This window comes from Amia ocellicauda, chromosome 4, assembly GCF_036373705.1.
Source record: "Amia ocellicauda isolate fAmiCal2 chromosome 4, fAmiCal2.hap1, whole genome shotgun sequence".
NCBI classification, from domain to species: Eukaryota; Metazoa; Chordata; class Actinopteri; order Amiiformes; family Amiidae; genus Amia; species Amia ocellicauda.
Genome location: NC_089853.1, coordinates 30,528,594 through 30,543,820, shown reverse-complemented (window position 1 = coordinate 30,543,820; position 15,227 = coordinate 30,528,594). Strand labels below are relative to the sequence as shown.

The 15,227-nt window shown below is 37.7% G+C and overlaps 1 protein-coding gene across 2 annotated transcripts in view; it reads left to right on the top strand.

Annotated features, from left to right (window-relative positions):
* The first annotated feature begins 563 nt into the window (after nucleotides 1-563).
* LOC136748257 (talin-2) overlaps nucleotides 564-15,227 on the top strand; it is a 130,130-nt gene continuing 115,466 nt past the window's right edge. For both annotated transcript variants that reach the window (XM_066701857.1, XM_066701856.1), the window contains exon 1: nucleotides 564-702. The gene's annotated coding sequence lies outside the window, so the exon portion shown is untranslated. The remainder of the gene's footprint in view (nucleotides 703-15,227) is intronic.

Genomic DNA, 15,227 nt, shown 5'->3' with positions numbered 1-15,227 from the left:
GCACTCCCAAGTCAGCACGTCCATCACCATCAATGTTTGCATTTTTTTTGTTTCATGTACTGACCATGTACTTTTTCCCTTCATTGACCCAGCTGAAAGTGCTGTGTGAAGGGAATTTAATTTACCCCCGAGACTTTAAGATTGAGATATTGTCCATTAATTCAAATGCAACTTTTGCAATCCATTTCCACGTGTTGTGGCAGCTCAGATATCGTTATCTACTGTGATATGCATAACATATGTCACTTTTATTGATAACTGATAAGACACATATTTTGCTTTAGTAAACTAAATCTGTTGAAGTGCAATCAAATAGGTGAAGATTATTATACCACGTGGATGCATGTATTCATGTAACCAAAACCGTATAGGCTACAGTTATACACAAAAGGATAGTTGCATGCTACGTTTTGTGTCATATTAAATGCAGAGAACTAATTTATGCTGGAATAAAACGTTATCCCGAAGATTGTGGACACGGATCGCTCCCAGCCTCCGTAAAACGACCAGCATGTGTGTCCCTGGAAGATGACGCGCTTCCTCTTTTCCCAGTGCAGGAATCCGCTGCTTTTCTTTTTTTGCCCTCTTCGTGAGGTGGAGGAGCTCGGCTAGGAGGGGTTTGACTCTGGAGAGGCAGGGACTGCTGCTCGCTGCACATCCTAAATCTGCCAGATTGCAATGAAACACTAGCAAATTTCACAGGTAGGATTTTATGTGTTCCACCGCTTTTGCTCTGCGCTGTTTCTCGGACTTGGTTGCCTTCCCTTTTCCCGTGTCGATTGGTGATTTCTTCTTAATTGGACACGAATGCTTTTCAATTCCTGCCGTGAACATGCCCACGAAAAAGTACTGATAATGGCTATGAGATGAATGGAAGCGGCGATCCCTGTTCAGATACTTGCTGGGCTTGTTATAAAGTGGCTGTTTCCCGTGCTCTTCATTACGATTCGCGTCTCCTGTTTAAAAAAAAAAATCAGCCCTACTAAAATAATAATCATAATAATAATCATAATAATAATAATAAAAAGTGAAAGGGAGATCATTGCGTGAACGCTCCCGAAATGTTGTTTGCGGAGTGATGTTGCCTGTTGATTTATTTGATATGATGAATGAACCTGACAGCTGGAGATACGGAAAATGCAAAGCCAGGGACACGGGGGGGGAAAAAAAAAAAAAAAAAAAAAGCTCCTGAAAATGGCTTTAATCCGAGGCAATTAAATCAAATCATAACGGGAGTGTTTGAGCATTCAGTAATAAGAAACATATGAGCGAAAACGGAGATCAGCGGGGTTGCTTAATCCTGCCTACCCTAAAATACACTGGGAGAAGTCAAACTTTTGCTGCGAATGATCTGTGTCTAGATATATTTTCCCAGTAATTGTGGTGTGTTTTACTGGCTATATAAGATACCTGCATGGATAAGGGCGAACAGATTTGAAGCCGCCATATTTTAATGGATCTTCCATTTAGCACAGGGGTCTTTTAGGTACTGGAGCGTTTTGGATTAGATGCAGCAAAAACAGCACCCAAAACCAGCAACTTTTCATGCAATTAAGTGGGCGTTCAAAGCTTCGCATAGGATGTGCAATCCGCTTTTCTTACAATTCAGACGCTGCAGATAAACGACGGGTTGCAGCAGTTTTAAGCAAGAACCACAGCCTGAGCATTTCACACAAAATACTGTTTGGCAGCATTTATATTTTCTAGGCATGATGCTACCTCCATGTTCCTTGTAACATGTTAATAATAAGATGCTTTTTCTTAATACACTTCGCTTTTATTATTGGTTGAATTGAATCACTACAAGGCATTAGACATGTGGGAAATGGTAACTGGCATGTTTCTGTCGCTTTAAAGCAACTCATGCTGACCGACCATATCCATGAAGTTTTTCTGGCCCTCACTTAGTAATCTGCCACTTGGTGTTTCTGGACGAAATCATTTGTGTCGTCTGTTGCCAATACTTTGCATTCTAAAATGGAATGAGCCCATCACCCGACACCACTCCCGCATTATCAAAGTAGCGAGTGAAACCCTTTGATTTGTACCGAATAGCGGAAACATTGTAGCCGTGCACATGCTCGGCTATTTGAATGCGGCCCACGGGGGTCTTTCTGATGCGTCGGTTGCAGATTTCACATGTGTAGATGACCTCTGCATCTTTGAGCGAAAGTTGTAGGAAACGTGTCGTGCAGTTCTTGCAGGCGGTGGATGCCATACCAAGGCCCACACCCCTTGATACATGCACATAGCGATAAAAGGAGTATGTCAAACATAGACGACACTACAGACCATGCTTTAACATTATTTTATGGCCAGAGATATGCTTCGTCACCAGGGTACAATTCAAAGGCTCACAATGCCCCATGGCGAGATGTGAAGGTTTTAAGTGCCTGGCGGTGACCGCGTTGTAATTAAGAAAGTCAGAGGTCAAAAGTCAAAGGCTAGGCTTGTTAGACTAAAAGGAATGAATGAAATTAATCTGAAGGATGGAAAGCGGCTACGAGAACGACTGGCTGAGGTGGGGACACCACGACCTGTGTTAGATTCCGCTTCCAGCAGCAGGGGATCTGCTACTTAATATCATTACATTTAGATCCGTGCGGCTGGTCCCAGTTAAACCATAACATAATACCATTGTGTGTTGTTGGCATACAAACAAAATCACAGACAATGAGTTTTCTTCCTCTACCAACCAGTTAGCTATGTGCATTGTATGAAAAGGCACAGACATGCGGTGTATTTGGTATCTTAGTGTAGCAATGAACAGACCGCATTTACACTTCATTTTCTGTATCTGCACTTGGTGCTTAAAACTTCTGAGCTATAATTATCTGCATCATCTGAATTATAAGCTTCACAAACATTTCTTGTACCTTGTAAATACTGTACTGCTATGTTGCCAGTTTGATCATGCAGCATGTGATACACATCTTTGTTGACTAACGAGTCTATTCATGTGGGTTGTAAGAAATAGTATTTGACATGCACGTTGGATAATGCACCAATGACTTCTTGATTAAATGGATATGAATAGATTCTTTATCACTTAGATTGTAAATAATATAGGCTACATAACCAATACAGGAAAATGTTTTGCTCCTTGAAGTGGTAAACTCTCAATGTTTGTTTTGTTGTTTTGTATGTATGTATCTACACACATGGTACTAGTCAAAATGTGAGGTGGCGAAGGGATTCTAGCTGTTTGGTTTATGTATGTTCATGAAGCATGTGCATATTTTCTTAGAAAGTTAGGATTGGTGTTTGTAAAAGTGTGTCAGACAGGGGGTAACAAAATAAACCTATAAATATATTTAATATATACATAAATAAACCAGTAAGCAAATGCATACATGCTACAAACTCATCTAAATGATGGGGATAATACTCTCTGGCTGGCTCTTAAAATGTATGAGCTTGCTATTTAGTTGCTATGTAGCTGTGAAAAAGAGCACACCGTCTACAGATTTGCCTAGTTTAATTTAGACATGTTGAATTGAATTATTTTTAGGTTGGTTGACATCTGTGCAACAGAAAGTGGTCAGATACTGTTAGTCATGAGCTGTGCAGGAAGTTGACACTGGGTGATGTGTTGCTTGACAGGAAGAAAGGGAGGTTTGGAATTGCTGTGCAAGTGACTTCCCTGACAGTTTTATGAGGAAAAGTAAATCGTCCTTTGTGCATTTTCTGCTAGGTCCTTGGTGTGTCAAATGTAGTATAAGCAGTTTAACCTGCAAAGCAGGACACATTGGTACATATCATCACATGAATGTCATTGTTTTTTGACAACTCTGTGTTATTCAGAAACCAGCTAATGTATTGTATTTGGCTTCATGCAGTAGCCACTTTTGCATTAGGCTTACCTGTTGCTTCAGAAGAATATTTAAGCTGCCACAGCTGCAATTTCATTCCATGTAAAGGTAGATTTGGTTAGAGGAAGTTAAGATTGCCATATTTATGGTAATCCTTAGGAAAAATAAAAAAACACAGCTGATGCATTAATGGAAAACAAATACACACTATGTAAAACAAGAATGGTACCATTTAGTGGCATAAATCAAATGTCATCTGTCTGCAATTTCTTAAAATGTTGTTTTGCATTTCTCTTGACTGTCCGTCATTTAGTTGATTAGTTACTGCTTTTTCCTTAGTCTATTGCCCCTGTCCTGTTTAGAGTATTAGAAGTTCCTGATACATTCAGGATCTTTAGACCTATATTCTTGATAACATATTCTATTTCCATGGTAACACTGATTTTACTTGTGCATTGGACCTGTGATTCTGCATTGTCATTGACAGTTGTGTGCTTTTCATCTTTTGTCAGACTAAGACAAAAGCCTTCATAAAACTTTTCTTATACATATCTCACATCATTTAATCTGTATTTATTTAATAAAGATATATATTTGATTTTGATATAATTTATCGTGGCTACTTTAAGCATTGTTGTTTTAAAAACTGATATCCATTTTCTTTTCTCTCTAAGAATGTTAAAAAAGATTTTTGCTTGTCTACTTCTCAATAAGAGGCTCAGTGCTAGTACGTAAATGAGCTCAGAACTTTATCTGGTTCACGGATTATCCCTGTGAATCTGCAGCTGAGGCATGACTTAGCAAATCAAATGTTTTGTATTTTTTCATAAATGGTACATCTGAATAGCAGTGACTGTATATAGACATAACATCAGTGAGTTATGCTGCATGACATGATCATTAATGGAAGAGTAATGAGATGTGGGCAATTTATCTAGAATGTGTAGAAGCTCTGCTGTCTTTGGCAGAAGACTGTTCCGATGAATGGGATGGAAAAATGTGTTGTTACAGTACTACTTTGAATATGTTTCCTGATGTGTTTTCATCCATAAACCATATTTGTGACTTTTAGTAGCACAGTATGCAATAATGCAATTTTATTGGTTTTAATTTGATTTGATTTTGGTTGCTTTCAGTCAATTTAAATAATTGTTCTCAATAAAATATAGCGTGTACATCATACTGCTTGGGAAATGGCAGATAATACTAGAGGAGCAAAGGAAAGCACTTGTCAGGTTTGATGCATTTTGGTTGAATGCTTGTTGAGATCTAAGCCCAAGATTTAGATGACAGTGACCTATTTTTTTTTTTTCTTCATAATATTGACCTTGCATGTAAGCTGCTTGTTTGGTTAGCTCATTTATATATATATAGGTATTTCTTGGATGCTTCTGCTTTAAACATGCAAACGTCCGGTGACACCTGGTCCTTAAGGAGTTAATCACAAGTGCTCATCTAATTTATTGATCCGTTGTGCGCCTGTGAGCAGCAAAGGGAAGAAAATTCCTCAACTGTCATCAAAGGCCGTCAACTCAAAATAATTATGGGGGGAAACGGGCATTGCAGTCAGCGTAATTACAGGATGTGCCATGTAAACACAACCTCTTCGAAGACTGCAGCACTTGCTCTTAGTGGCCAGTCACTGCTAGTTCTCTCTCCTGCCAAAGGCGTAGCGGATTAGTGGTGCGTTTAAGTACTGGGAAGAGGACTGATGCTGGTCTGCTATAATGAAGGTTAGTCACTGCCACAGAAGGCTGAAATGACTCCCTGTAGAGTTTGCGGGACGCGTGCTGATAAACAATATATGCAAGATTATGATGACTTGAAAAGGAAAACGTGCATAGATAAATCTCCTTAGTTCCTTATGGAGGGGAAATAAACAATCCAGCTCACTTGGAAACCACAGGATGTGTTGCTTTCACTTTTTCCTTCTTCCCTTTTAACAATGCTTGGCAATTTAGCCTTTATGTTTGCGACAACAGAAATGTGCGCATCAGGTTGGATGATTCCCAGTGAATTCGAGTAGATGGCTCAAAAATCGAAAAAGATCTTTGATTTTGAAGAAACTGTAAATGGAGGTGGGGGTGGGGGTGAAATTCTCAGACTATCATGGTTCCTGACATTCAGCAAGTTTTAAGGTATGTTGGTCTACATTTACTCAAGGTTTGTCCAGTGAATGATATAATAAAAATACTTCAAATGCATGGCTATTTTACTTATTTATTCTCCCATGGTATTGTTGAGTTACGTGCCATGCTATTGTGCATTAGTGGCCAGTAACCAGCTCAATGGTAATACCATTATAAACTTCATATGCAATGATCTTGCTCTGCTAAGGAATGCATAAACCCGAAACATCTGGGGTTAAGTGAAGTCCAAACATGTTAGCTGTGTATGTCTGCTCCTTTGTGGCAGATGGCAACCAAGAGGAGTTTTTGCCTGTGACATTTACATGAGCTCTAGATTCAAGACATGGGAGTCTGTTCCTGAGTCACAGTACTTCTGAAGAGTTGAGTATTACAGTTTTTTTTTTTTAAATGCTGTAGCAAAATTGTTATGGCACTTATAATTATGGTGTTTAATGGTATGCATCCGTGCTTCCTCAGTATTGCAGGACTATCAGTTTGCCAACCATAATTGATGAAACACTATACCTCAGACATTTACAGCATCTAAAAGCAGAGTATAGCATTTATGAGATCATAGTGTTCATGAACCAAAAAGCAAGTGAAACTAGTATTGGTAACAGCAGTTCACAATCCCTGCAAACACATGTGGGCAGAACTGGAATATTGTAGACTTTCTTCTGCATTGCAAATTAGTGTATGGCTTGGTGCCAGGCATTCTCATTGTTGCTTATGCTTGGCTGGCCTAGGCAAACTGTTTGTTCAAATGAATTGCATACATATGAGTTGGGACTTTTCACGGTAAGGGTAGATTATGCTTGCTCTCCCGATAAGACTAGTCCAATAATTAATCAGAAGTGGATTTGAAATGAACATTTTATTTTTATTTTTTTAAGGTCTTCTAATTGCCTCTTCAGTGCGGGTCGTCTGTTTTCTGAAGTGCGCTCACAGTAATGAGACAATAACCCTGATTTGTTTTCAAAGCTTTTCATTTTTTATTTTATTTTTCTCTCCAATGCTTTTTTTCTGCAAGCCAAAGCTGTGGTACAATTTAATGACAGCTGTATGTTTTGCAATCTAACTTGTACAACTGTTGCAGTCAAACTATTAAACATATTGCAGTACATATTAAACCAGATGGTTTTAATGTAAACCACATTATCCAAGGTTATTAATTCTAATAGTAGGCCTAATACTGGAGATTTGTTGCACTTTTCAATATGCTTAAGGTTATTTTTTTAATGGCTTCCATTGTTTCATAGTTTCTTCCCCACACATATAATAGCAGAGTTGTAGAAACTAGGAGTATGCACATTTAATTAATTTACCTCTCTGTTAAATGTAATCCTATTTTCTGTCAAGACCGATTTCTGTATTGGCTACCTTTAGTTGTTTATCTGCAATCCTCCCCAGAAATATGTAGGAAACATACTTGATATTTTGCCCAGCCCAGCAAATTATGAAAAGGTCCATTTGATATTCATTAATTGGTGATAAAAAGGCATTGAGAGTGGTTCAAAGGCTCTTCAGAGATTACATCTATGTTCATCCCCAGGCAGCTACCATAACCTTTTGTCATGTCTACAGTGTCAGTAACTCTACAGAGGTAGATTTAAAATAAAATTAGCCTTAATCAGTTACTTTGGAAGGAGAATATGCATTTTCTTAGGGGAGCAATTCCTTTGAAAATGCATTGCCTTCCATTTAATGTTTATGTTCTGGAACATGTTTTGGAAGTTATCAAGAACATTGCTGCTTGTCTTTTTTTCTTTTCAGTATGTACATGAAAGCATTTGTTAATCCAAAAGTGTAGAGTAAGATGCAAGTTCTTTTCTATACATTTAGCTCAATACAGATGTAGGTTAGCAGTGTTGCCAGAACTGGAAAAGGTAAGTCTGGTAACCTCCTATCCTTTTCATATGGGCTTTTATCTGTGACCTTGACTCCGTGCTCCAACTGCAGTGGGCTTTGAAAAGTGGTGCTTTAGATTGCTGGGATGCCTGAGGGCTTACATAGGAAGGTTCACTTTGAAGCAGGAAAAAGGTGCAACCAATGCTTTTGTGATCACAAAGTGATCCATGGTTTGTTTGTTAACACACAAAATACTGCATGTAGCCTGTTTTGTTTTCTCAATGTATGTAAGTTACAAAGTAAAGCCAGCTGATGGTAAAATAGGTAACTATTATACTGGTTGAATCCATTAGTGCTGTAATTAAAAATTAAGTTGTTGTTTACTTTTTTGATTATGCTGTGTCAGTCATTAACATTTCTATCATCTCAAGGTAATGCAGAACCATTAGCAGGCTTTATGTTGCCAAATTACAATAAAATAAGGGCGGGGTAGTAAATCCGATAAAATGACTTCCATCATAATTATTGCTGTGCTTACAAGGAGAAAATTACAGTAGTAAAATTAGTATATAAATACATTGAAGAAATAATAAAAACCAAGAGGGTATACAGAGCGTGTAAAATGCCTTTTAAACTATGTCTGGAATGCAGCATACAGTTGTCCACATTATTAAAGCATCTAGAAGCCTTCTACAAAGGCCATGAATGTAAGCTTTATGAAACTTGATGTTTCATGCTGCTGTTCTCAAATCACATTGTGTAAGAGGATGGTAAGCTCAGATGAATTGTCATAAAGTCCTTCTTAGGAACTGTAACCTGTAACCTTCTTGAATTTGAATTTCAATATGTGGAGTTCAGTTACATTACAGTACACTAAGACCAATTCTTCTAATTTTTTTTTTAAAGGCCTGTGGACACCTTGGCCTAGTTCATTTTGACATTGAACACCCAGGTTATTTATTGGAAATGTTTGCCCCAGGCCAGGCAACGACCGTCTCTCACACAGCTGAAAGAAGATCTTGTATGGTAGTGGAAGGTTTGTAAGTGGTGTAGCTAATGTTGTGCCATTTAACCTGCCTGACTATCTGTTGGTTTGATTACCCATCTTGTGCAATACTGCTTTTTCACTGGTACAGTAATGTAACCAAGTGTTTTACCACTAGTTATGTTGGATGTGGACTGTCGTAAGGATAAACAAGAGCATCTGTCACCTGGCCTTGGAGAAGCAGTAATAATATGTGACCCTGCTTTTAATTAAATTAGAATCTATCCAAAGGCTAACTACCTTTAAAACTAAATAAAAATGCTGTCATAATTATAATATTCAAATAGCTGTAAAGGGCTAATGCATTTGTGATTTTGTAATACTTTAATAAGAACGGGAACTATTTCTGATGCTATTGGAATGCTTGCATTTTGTCAATGCTAAGTCAACTTCAGTGAAGACTTCAGTGTGTAAGACTGCTGACATAGATGCTTTTTTACCATGTTTTGTTTTTCCTTTCTCTATCAGAACAAATTCTGCTATTCAATTGAATAAAAAGTTCTAGATCTCTCTTTAGCAGAGCTTCACATATATGAATGGTATTTCATACATAGACTTATATCTGATAATTAGGCTTCTAATTTTTAGCTATTATTCAGTCCCTGTGATTAGTAATTTTTCCTAAACCAAAAAAAAAGTTTTTTCCCCATCATTCCCCAGGCAATATGTTTTGTATGAAGGGAGAATTTGCAAACAAACTCGAGATGTGTGCCTCAAATCATGAGAGGATGTAATCGTATAGTACAGTACTGTAAAGTGTGTCTAGGGGCTCTAAATGAAATATGCCCTTTGTGAGCATCATCTTTTGTGTTCTTCACTCTGTTTTCTCTGTTTCCCACTAGGATAGATTTTCTGTTAAATGTATTATTGTTGCTTTGTGAGATAATGGCTTCATTACGGGTTTCCATTAGCCGGTTAAGCATCGCCTGTCAGGCTCCCCAGATCCTGATTTACGCCGGGTTCTGACTGAATTGTAGGAGCCAAATAAAACAATCTTGATATCTCATGCCAGCGGTGGGAGTCTGAAGAGCAATTACTGACCCGTTCATCCGGGGTTCCCACAGCCAAGGGGGACATGACCTGTCTCTGCGCGTGAATATCAAACATTGTAGCCATTTCAACTTTTCTCACTGTCGCGTTGCTCTACGGCCTAGGAAATGGTAAAGCCAGTGCATGATGACAAGTTTAAGGCGGCGTTGTGTCTCGCATCAAAAAAAGCACAACTTCTGTCTGGGATTCATTCATGAAGTATAAAAAAAGCTGTTTATATAGCCTAGACTGTCTTTTTCATTTTTTTTTTTTTTGTAAAGCGTGCATTCTAGATAAGAATATGAACTAACCCAAAACAAATGCTCAGGGTACTTAAAAGTACGCTTCTGTCCTTTTATCCATCAGAAGCCAATTAAGGAGCCAGTCCACTTTACACCTATTAACCAGAGATCCCATTGTGCTCCTACAAGGGACTGCGGTTGGATTAGTTTGTTAACACGGATCATAAATCTCTGAGAATTGTTCAGAATACAGAAGTAAGAAAATGATAATGAACTGGGTGATTTCTTCAGGACCAGGTACCTTCAGTCTCCGTTGGCGCCCACTTGGATAGAAGGTTTGTCTATAATGCTTTGTAATTGAGAAAGATGAAGCAATATGGTGTAATTTGAAAAACACAAATTTGGCATTGGGTTACCGAAGGATCACATTTTTATATTTGTTGGGAGGATTTAAACATTTGCTAAAAGTCTAAAAGCATTTCTCTGATGGATTCCTTTAAGGCCTCTGGCACTGTCTGTGGTTTTCTGTCCTTTTGTCCTATGGTTTAGCTTCCTCATAGAAAAGGGTGCAGTTAATCTTCAGTTCAAAAGCAAAACCTGGAATTTAATATCAGGATGTCTTTACATCATTATTTGTGCTGGGTCAATAAAGTCAGGTTTATCTGATTTTGGGAGAGGATAATATTTTGTTATTTTGGTTCCTCCGTTTTGTTTTTGTTTCTGCCTGAGCCTATGTTCTCAAGTTCGTTTATGTGGCGCTTGCAAATGTCTTTAACCTCAGCCATCTAAAAGCACTAAAGAACAGTAGAGACTTATTTCATTAGTGGATGTTGTTTAGGGTAATAAGTTGATGTTTATACTTTGTTACACACTAAAGTCTCTTTTCTGTTTGCCTGTCTTTCTATGACCACAACTCACAGAAAGGATCACATTCTGCCACATGAGCATTTTTTTTAAGTCTCTGTATCTACAATAGAGCTATATAAGGGAATTCAGTCTTTGTTTATTAGTTAGGGGAGAGTGATTGGGAGAGCAGCCAGGAGTCCAAACTGAAAATCAGAAGACTCCGGGCGAGTGCTTACAAAGTCTCGCTGCACTGCAAGTAAAAATGCTTTTAAAGCATCCTTCATGCTTTTGGCAGCTGGATTCCTTTACATTTGGACTGTTAATGAAATGTCTTTAAATAACCTTTTATTTGTCAGCACACAGGATGCCTTTGAATTTGTCAATGTCACTGATTGGATTCTACTGCTAATTTTACACAAATAATTACAGCTTTGATGTAGTAATGCAGAAAATGTGGAGCCTTACCATTGCATTTGTATCCCCTCCCACCCCACTCACTGTGATACAAAAAATAGGAAAGGAAATTAAGTGTTTTGCATATGTTCCATATTCTGCATGCATGTGAAAAGAGTTTAGACCCTGCATAACGTCCATCTATCAAAGAAACTAGGTCAGTAGACTTCAATCCTGTGCTTTTCACTTTAAAGCACTGCTGCACACTGGAAGCTAATTTGTAGGTTAAATGCTTAGGATGTTGGTCCCTGCTGGCTACTGTTTGTCAAAATTATTTTACTTTATTTTATATTGCATTCAAATATTTCACAATGGAAAGATGTATGACCAAGCGGTTTTTGAATATTTACCAAGACATTTCATATTGTCATTTGTTTTGCCACTGGTGGGGAAAAAAAAATCTGGCCAGAGTAAAGTGTATCCACTGAAGTCTGATTTTATTTCCCTTCAGTGTCCTTGTTGTATTTTTGTAATATTTTCAGCTGGTAGTGTAAGCTGCTTGACAGCTTCATGGCTTAGGGGTCAAGCATGGTGCCATAGTGTTACTCCTGCGGTAAACCTTTAAAGCCAAACGAGCCTGCTGAGTTTAACCAAATTGTGGCGTACTGACAAACCCTGAATGGTACACCGATTTAAAACCAGCCTTCCAAAATAAAAGCCTCTTTGAATCTTCTGCCAATATTTATGCTATTCCATCCAGATGTCTTTTTGAAGTAGCCTACGTCTTATTGAGCATCCATCATTCACGTATTGACCATGTTTTTCACATCCTATCAGACACTGTTTATTGGAATATAGCTTGTTTATATCCCAAGATCACGCTCTAAGTACTTTAAGAGCCATGTGAAATGTGTGTAATATTACAATGCATTTGTTGAAAATGCTTGTCATTATGGTCTACGTTCTTAAACCTCTTCTCCCCAATGATCAATTAATTTGTCTAATCTGTGTGAAAGCCTGAACATATTTTTGACAAGCAAAATCTCTATAGGTTCAGAATGTGTATTTTGACTCTTTCCATTGAGAAAAAGCAGACTATTACATTTTCTCTCTCATTAAGGCAATGAGACTCTCTGTGTGTTTGTTCTTTAAAAAAAAAAAAAAAAATCAGAACACTTTTATCCTATTGATCAAAGTGTTGTGTTCTTGATCTTCATCGAGTATATTTCAACTAAACTTGTAAAATGTATATTTTATTTACGTGCGCTACATAATGATAAAACATAATGATAAAAACCCTTAATTCCTGTTCAAACTTAAAACATTCTATTACCCACTTCATTAATTATTGCTGATTTGAAAATGGCATCCCAGTTTCCTAAGGAATAACTACTTAACATCACAAATTATGGGTGTATAGTGTAGTTTTTATTTTGTATAATTGGAGCCCACATTGGTATTTTGATGCTCTGCAATGTCCATTTTATGCAAATACTCAAACCACAGGCATTGGAGGCTCATCCACAACTAAAATGGAGCTCAGTGTAGAATTCCTGACTGCGAACTGGCAGCATACAAACACAGCCGCCTTTACAAGTCTGTTAAAAGAAATGTACTTGACTGTTGCAGGCTGTAATTAATCAATGGTATTGTTTTTGAAAGATAGGGTTAAATGTCTGCATTGTTGAAATAGTTAAGCCATTTAATGAGACCTGCTGACAGTTAGCCTTTTCAGACAGAAATACAGTAATTACCACAGCACAGTTTTCCTGGCATGATGCTGATTGGTCCGACTGGAATCACTCTTCTCAATGGGAAGTGTAGAGAATAAAAATGTAAGGAGATCAGGATGCAGTGTTTAACAGAAATAGCTGAAACTGGTGGGAATTTGGACTGGCTGATTTAAAAATAATAGTAATAAAAAGTAAAGTTTTATTATAATAATCCAGATGTTTTAGTAAAGTACTGCAGCCCTTTCAGTAAGTTGCCATATAGTTTACAGAGTGTAATATATTTGCCATGGGATTGGCCTTGGGAAAAACTCTTCAATTGTAAATCGTGGGGACCAGCCTTCAACTTAACCCAGAACACAACACCGCTTCACTTTGGGACCATGTTTCTTTTTGGTGTGCAACATATAAACAAACATTTTAAGGTATTTACTTGACATTAAACTGTTATGTATTGTCTTTGTAGAAATTCAATCCCACCAACTGTGTCATACATTTAACCTTAGGGCGAACCGAACAGCTTTATTTCTCAAATTTACCATTGTCATTTATTTCTGTTCTCTAAAAAAGCCCTGCCTTGTTGAGTGTGTGTTACTTTGTCTTTTGTACAGTGTAAGTCACCACATATGCTTAGAATCCATCTTTGTAACCGAATTTAGTATTCATTGTTTTAAATGTTTGACTTAATTAAGGTTTACTTCTACAAGGGGGAACTTCACTAAAACAAACTGAGCATATAGGGTGATTTACCTTTCTTTGACCAAGAAACCTAATATGTGTTAATAAAATGCATATAATTAATTGTTTGTTGGTTCCTAATCAAACCTTTCTTGGGATCGAACAAAGTTATCATATTTCAAAATTAAATTAATTTCCCAACACCAGAAGCACACAAGGCCTGATTGGATTTCTTCTGCTAATCAGTGCATTGGGACCAGTCCCAATTGGCATGCACTCTGAGGAGTTAAGAGGTCAGCAACAGTTGCATGGTGGTGAGGTTGTTCATGAAATTACTCATCAGGAAGCCCAATGTGTGTGTGGGGGTGGGATCAGACTACAAATCAAATCCGGAAAAAATACTTTAAGAAAAACAAATTGTGAGAGTTTAATTATTATATATTTAAGCTAAATACATAAAACAGATGCTTTGTTAAAAAATATACTAGTTGGCAAAGGATTAGGATGATCCCAATCTTCCTTTTTTGTTTGTAAAGAAAAGACATCCACACAGTAAGAATAATTAGTCAATGTGGCAGATGATTTTGTCAACAGTGGTTTTGCCGGGTCTGGAGCAGTGTGATGTGCAAAGAACCTAGACCCTATTTAGGTGGGATTCAGCTCCCCTGTATTTTATCTTAGCCCCCCCCTAAAAAGAATACATTTATGAAGTAACGGCTCGGTCAAACAGTCTGACAAAACACAATCAGCCGCCCCTTGTATTTTCTGTTAGCCCCCATAAAAATTATACAACATATTACGGCAGCCATGTGTTTTTTTTCAGCTCCACTTTGGTTGACAGTGTCGTAGCGGAAAGATGCACCAGAGTTTGTCTTCCTTGCTAGAGCTGTGAGCATCTTGCTGACGAAGGGAGAACTGTAGTTTCCTATAAAGAACAGAACACAGCAATTCTGCTGGGCTAGTGGTTCTAATGTCATCAACTCATCTGCATTACATTCATGAATCTTTAAATGCTTTAACATGTGGGGCATTACAGTGCCATATAATGCATTTATTTTAGACTTGTAATAAGGTAAAGTAATGCAAAGGTCAACATCTTTTCATTTTTCATTTCATCATCTCCCTCTGTCTATCGTGTGAATCTGATGTCTTTAAAAGTTGTCATGAGTTATGAAATGGGACGTTTACATCACATTTTCATCTTCCTACTCTACTGTATCCTATCACTGTCTTAGCACCTACTCTTACAATTCCATACAGTGACAGATTTGCCTTGAACTGCAGTAAATAAGCTTTAACCTGCTTGCTGTCTAGCACATTTTCAGCCAATAGAACTTCCCCTTAAAATACATTCATTAAAAGTCTTGTATTGGACTGGCACAATGAGAGAGAGGCATCCCCAAATCATTATCATCATTATGTACCGTATTGCAGTTCATAGCTACATATTTATCACTCGGCCTTCGCTTCAGCAA